The sequence below is a fragment of the Pelmatolapia mariae genome, linkage group LG3_W, assembly GCF_036321145.2.
Source record: "Pelmatolapia mariae isolate MD_Pm_ZW linkage group LG3_W, Pm_UMD_F_2, whole genome shotgun sequence".
Taxonomy (NCBI): Eukaryota; Metazoa; Chordata; class Actinopteri; order Cichliformes; family Cichlidae; genus Pelmatolapia; species Pelmatolapia mariae.
This window is the reverse complement of record NC_086229.1, coordinates 70774805-70781319: the sequence shown is the minus strand read 5'-3', so window position 1 is coordinate 70781319 and position 6515 is coordinate 70774805. Positions and strand designations below refer to the sequence as shown.

Sequence of the window (6515 nt, the reverse complement as noted above, 5' to 3'; positions counted from 1 at the left end):
TCACAGCTTTTAGCAGTTCCCCCTCCCCACACACAAACAAAGAGGCAGTTGGCTCAGGAATCATTCACACTCCCCCACTCCCCTCCACAATTCTCAGGTAACGACCCAATATACATATGAATTGATGCTAACAAACTAGCCAAGTTAGCTTCCACTTGGCTGACAGAGGGTTAGAAAAGCCTGGGACTTCTAGTGTTAAGGCTGCGTACTTTAAGGCTGCAGAACCTGAATTGGGATACAGCCTAAGGCTGTTCCAATTCCCAGCACAGCTCCTCTCTTTCCCTGAGTCCTTAGTAATTCTTCTTCCCACGATTTCATCGAGGCCAAGGAAAAGCGTTTAGGAAAAGGAGATAGGCGCTAATTTTAAAATAACACCCCACGTGGTTACGTTGCGCAGCTGAGTCACGTGACCGCACAGTAACAAATCACCACAGAGCCAGGAAAAGGGGGCGGAGAAAGTGTGTGTGTAGGAGAGGAGTCGAGCAGAGAGAGCTGCTTTTTCATGAAACGGGAGTAAAGTAGTGAACTTACAGGAACATATACCACTACCAACGTTTGGATCGATATCTGCATCGATCTGCACACACTTTTCTCCTGGATCGTAGCTGAGATCAGCGTGAACCACGTGGGTCTCTGCTCCCTGATCTGTTTCCTGTTTGGAAAGACTTCCAGCTTCATCACGGAGTTTCTCTTGGTTTGTGGGCTAATCTAAAGGTAAGCACCGAGCTAACTTTAATGTGGGTTCAGTTTATGTTGAGTTTAGCTCTGTTGAGAATAATAGATTGCTTGGTATATATTGGAGTTAGACAGACTGTAAATAATCTATGTGTATACACACACACACACACACACACACACACACACACACATATATATATATATATATATATATATATATATATATATATATATATATATATGTATATATATATATGTATATGTGTATATATATATATATATATATATATATATATATATATGTGTATATATATATATATATATATATATATATATATGTGTATATATATATATATATATATATATATATATATATATATATATATATATATATATGTTGCACCTTCCATTCTCTAGGGCAGAAATACCGTGGTAACTCGTACGTCTCATGGAGGAATAAACCACATACACGTTGTTAGAGTTTTACATCAGAGGCACACGCCTTCCTTTGCGCCATCATTTATTGAACACACATCCGTATTTATACCTTTCAGATTAAGAGCACATACATACATGATAGGACAACACCCCCACTTGCTCTTAACACTGTACATTACACATTACACATTTACATGATATACATATTTACATAACATTCGCAGATAAACATTTATGTTCCAAACAAAATATGCGTAAACTCATCTATTTTCACTTTACTTACAGACTTAGTCATGATGTCTGCTACCATGTCTTCTGTTGCACAATATTTAACTTGTACTTCCTTCTCAGTTATAGCAGACCTAATAAAATGATACTTGACATCAATGTGTTTACATCTTTGACGGTTTATAGGATTTCTGGACAATGCAATTGCACCTTGATTGTCTGCAAGAATGGTAACTGGTGAATAGTGCCTTTTCATGTCCATGCCATTAAGTAGCTGTGAGAGGTATAAGCTTTCTTGTACTGTGGCGGCCATCGCCATGTACTCTGCCTCGCACGTTGACAAAGCTACTGTAGCTTGCTTCCTGGTTTTCCAGCAAATGACTGGCCCATTTTTGGATAGTACAAAACAATAACCCGTTGTACTTCTCCTGTCACTCAAATCTGTGGCCCAATCTGCATCGCTGTATGCTATAAGATTTAGGTTTCCTTCGGTCCTTTTATAGCACAGCTCTTTGTTTAGTGTCCCCTTAAGGCAGTGATTCCCAAAGTGTGGGGCCCGCCCCCTAGGGGGGGCGCAGAGGTATTGCAGGGGGGGCGCGGCATGAAAAGGGGGGGGGGGGGGGGGGACAACGCTTGGACACTGCTAGCACGGGGCGCCCACACAAACGCAAAGCAGGAGATGAAGCATCACTGAATATGTTTCCAAACCAACTTCATTCTAAGCCAAAGACTAGAAAATATGGTGAATCATATCTTCCCTTTGGTTTCACCTGCACAGGTGCTGAGGTAGGTCTCCCTGCATAATTAGTTTTCCCTGCATCAGGAGCAGCGCTGGGCTGTTCAAATCACGGAGAAACAGTATCCTACAGTTGTTTATGTTTTTTAACCCATTTTCCAGAGCGATTTTTTGAAAAATGTATTTATAGCAATGTTGAACATTATTACACAGGAAAAAAACAACTAGATGTAAAAAATTACACCATGATGCCTCTGCCTTTCTAAATGCAGGGACAGTAACTGCCTGTATATATAAGCTTGTAAAACCTGCAGAGTCAGATTAACAGTATTTCGTCTCTATCTGCCATTCTGCAATTTATCCCATGTAAACAATAACGTGGCGCACAGCGTGACATGAAAAAAGGCACATACCTTTGACGTTGCGTGATAAACTGTATTCCTTGCAAACGCAAAAAAAAAAAAAAAGGAGTTTTAAAAAATGTGGCCGAAACAGCTGCGCGTTCAAAAATACCCGGGGGGGGGGGGGGGCGAACATTTTTCTTGTAAAACAAGGGGGGCCCAGCAAAAAAAGTATGGGAACCACTGCCTTAAGGTAACGTAACACATGTTTTGCTGCTGTCCAATGATGCTCTTTTGGCTCAGACAGAGATTGTGACAGTTTACTCACTATCCAACTCAAATCTGGTCATTAAGTAAATCAAACTGCCCACCAATTCTCTATATTTTCCTGAATCAACATTCACCATGTGCATCAAAGTCATTTTTGAGTTCACAAGGAGTAGAACGTGGCTTACAGTCAGACATTTTGAACTTTTCCAGGACTTTTGTGACATACCGTGTCTGGTTTAGTCTTATCTCATGGTTCTCTTGTATACAGTCAATACCCAAGAAGTGTTTGAGCTCACCAAGATCCTTCATTTTAAATTTCTCATTCAACATTTGTTTCACGTTTTCAATAGCGTCTTCACTGTTGGCAGCTATGATTACATCATCAACCCAGATGATAAGAATCACTGTCTCACTCGCTGTCTGTCTGGAATATACACAATGGTCTACAGGATTTTGTTTGTAACCTTTTTCACATAAATGGTCATGTAACATCTTATTCCAGTTCCTGCCAGATTGTTTCAAACCATATAGTGATTTGTTTAGTTTGCAGACCAGTTTTTCACCTGTGTCTGATTTTACTTCAAAACCTTCTGGTTGCTGCATATACACCTCACAATCGATTGGGGCGTGCAAATAAGCAGTCTTCACGTCCATTTGATGGAGTTTAAAGTTGTACTGTACTGCTAATTGCATCAGAGTACGCACTGATGTCATATCTGCAGTCGGCGAAAAGGTTTCTTTGTAATCAATGCCTTGAACTTGGCTATAGCCTTTAGCAACATATCTTGCTTTAAATGTTTTAGTCCAATTCGGGTTCTCTTTTATCACATACACCCATCTCCCCCCACTGCATTTTTACCCTCTGGCAGCGTGGTTAGAGTGAACGTGTTATTGTCTTTCAAAGATCTCATTTCATCTTCCATAGCATCTGACCAACACTTAGAGTTCGATGACTGCATAGCTTCTTCAAATGTCTTTGGTATGTTATACATCACCCTGTAACAGTAATCTACAGTCAGCGATGTTTGGTCATCTTCTGCAGTTTGGACATAGTCTTTCAGGTAATCTGGCCTTCTCCTGTTTCGTTTAGGATATCGTTCAGACTCTGTTCTGTCACTCTGTTTGTCTGGGTTTTGTGTGTCATTTATGCCATTGTCCTGAATGCCACTTTCAGGTTCAAGGATCATACTTTCATTTGATCTCTGTTCATTCCCTGTTTTGTCCATTCTAGCGGGGTACTGCAAGATGTCCCCTGGAGTCAAATCATTATCTCCATCGTCATCATCCTGAATAGTCTGGGTTTAGTGAGGAACTTGACCAACCTATGTCTAAGAACTCGTCCTGTTTTAGGGTAGTAGATTAGATACGACGGACTGTTTTTATCATAACCCACAAAAACTCCTTCGTCACATCTCGCATCTAACTTCTTTTTGTTGTGTCCGTAACCGTAGCAAACTGATCCAAAAATCCCCATCCTCGACATGTCTGGCTTCTTTCCTGTCAGCATGTAATAAGGGGTTTGCTTTGTGCGTCTGTTGTAACACCTATTACGAATTACTACGGCAGTCATAACAGCATAGGTCCATAATCTCTTTGGCAGGTTACTTTCAATCAACATACACCGTGCCATTTCAAAAAGTGTTCGCCATTGTCTCTCGGCAGTCCCATTCTGATGAAGTGAATACGGCGCTGATGTCTCATGCTTTATCGTGTTTTTATTTAACAATTTCTGAAACTCTTTAGATGTAAATTCAGTTCCATTGTCTGATCTGATTCTCTTTACTTGCCCATAGGGGGCGCGTCTGCCAAAAATCTTTCAGTTGCTTTTACGGTGTCACTTTTAGCCTTTAAAAAGTACACAAACATTGTGCCTGAGTAATCATCGGTAAATGCTAACGTATACCTGAACCCGTCTTTAGCTTCTGGTTCTATCGGTCCAGCCAAGTCGGTGTGCACTAGCTCTAATGCTTCTTCTGCTCTTTCGTCAGGCTCTCTATTCCTGGTTTGGATAAATTTCCCTTTTATACACACTTCACAGTCTTGATAATGTTTAGCTTTACCTTTTATTTTCATACCCTCGGTAATGTTCTCTAGTTTAACCAAGTCTTCATAGTTACAGTGGCCGAGGATTTTGTGCCAAGTTTCTACATCATGACAGCCATTGCATTCGTCGTTGTCAACATAATGATCGGATGTAACACTGTTCAAATAGTATAGGCGTTCATATTCACGTATCTGAAACCTTGTCCCGTTCTTATGGATAAGCTGGTTGCAGCCCTTCTTGAAGGTTACTGAGGCTCCCTTGGCCGTCGCCGCCTGGACCGAGAAGATGTCTTGCGGGTAAGAGGGAATGTAAAGTGCTCCCTCCAGTGTCGCCTTCACCTTTCGTCCCTCGCTGTCTTGTAGATAGACCTCCACAACTCCCCTCTTCAGTGCGACCCCACTCGTCCTCGTCCTGTCAGCTAACTCCATGAAGTGTCTTCTAGGTGTGAATGTCTCATCAAAACTTTTGAATCTCTGAATGTCCGTAATAATGTGAGAAGTAGCCCCTGTATCAACCATTAGGCCTCTCTGTTTCAGCCCTTGATTTCCACAGTCTTTAGCTTTGAACGCGAAACTATGATCTTCTGCATCAGTTACGTGTTTAGCAGTAAACTTCTTTCGTCGGCGACAGTCGCTGTCCTTATGCGTTGAGCTTTTGCAGTAACCGCACCACTGCTTCTCTTTTTGTTCTTTCCTTTCGGCCTTTGTGTAACACTCACGTGCTATATGACCCTTCTTCTCACAGTTGTAACATATGATTTCTGTATTGTCTCTCTCTTTCTTCCAGTTGTTTGCCTTCATCACATTGTCTTCGGTGCTCTCGTAGCTTCTTAATTTAGCTTTAAATTCACTAAATGTCATTGCTCTGTCACTGTGGGTTACGTGTATGGAAAACGGCTTGAAAGATTCAGGCAACCCTTTTAACACCATTGCAATAAGCAGTCCATCACTTAATGTCTCTTCTGCATTCCTCAAAGCTGTAATGGCAGTCTCAGCCCTTATCATATAGTCTGTGACGCTCTCACTGGGCGTTTTCTGTAGCGACGTCAGCTCCGTGTACAAGCTAATCACAAGTGGTGTCCCCTTACCGGCGTAGTGCTCTCTCAGAATTTTCAACGCTTTCCGTCCGTCATCCCTGGCATCTCTCATCACGAGTGAAAGACTTCTATCATCCAATACTTGGATTAGCTCTGCATAAGCTACTTCATTTTTTTCATCCAAGTCCTTGTCTTCTTCCTCCGACTCGCCGGGCTCGTCCAAAATGGCGGCCCTTAGCCCAAGTAGCCGCAGGTATCCCAAGAACTTTGTTTCCCACAATTCGTAGTTTCTCTCGTCTCCGTCGAAGCACAGACGGTTCCACCGGCTTCCCACATCCCTTCTGGGCCCATAACCTGTTGCACCTTCCATTCTCTAGGGCAGAAATACCGTGGTAACTCGTACGTCTCATGGAGGAATAAACCACATACACGTTGTTAGAGTTTTACATCAGAGGCACACGCCTTCCTTTGCGCCATCATTTATTGAACACACACTTCCGTATTTATACCTTTCAGATTAAGAGCACATACATACATGATAGGACAACAATGTGTATATATATATATATATATATATATATATATATATATGTGTATATATATTTTTATATCCTAGATTGGCCCAGCCAATTCCAGTTTCCAACAATAGCTGCTACTGCAGCTACTTAGTATTAATATCACTCTTATTACTCTTTCTGGGGTCGCGAAATAAACTTTTAACATGTTTTCAGGCGAGAATGTAGT

At 41.5% G+C, this 6515-nt stretch overlaps 1 protein-coding gene across 3 annotated transcripts in view; it reads left to right on the top strand.

The window, feature by feature from the left end:
• Window positions 1-458: 458 nt before the first annotated feature.
• The window catches only part of LOC134624774 (zinc finger protein 665-like), a 183040-nt gene continuing 176983 nt past the window's right edge, over window positions 459-6515 (top strand). For all 3 annotated transcript variants that reach the window (XM_063469822.1, XM_063469820.1, XM_063469819.1), the window contains exon 1: window positions 459-714. The gene's annotated coding sequence lies outside the window, so the exon portion shown is untranslated. The remainder of the gene's footprint in view (window positions 715-6515) is intronic.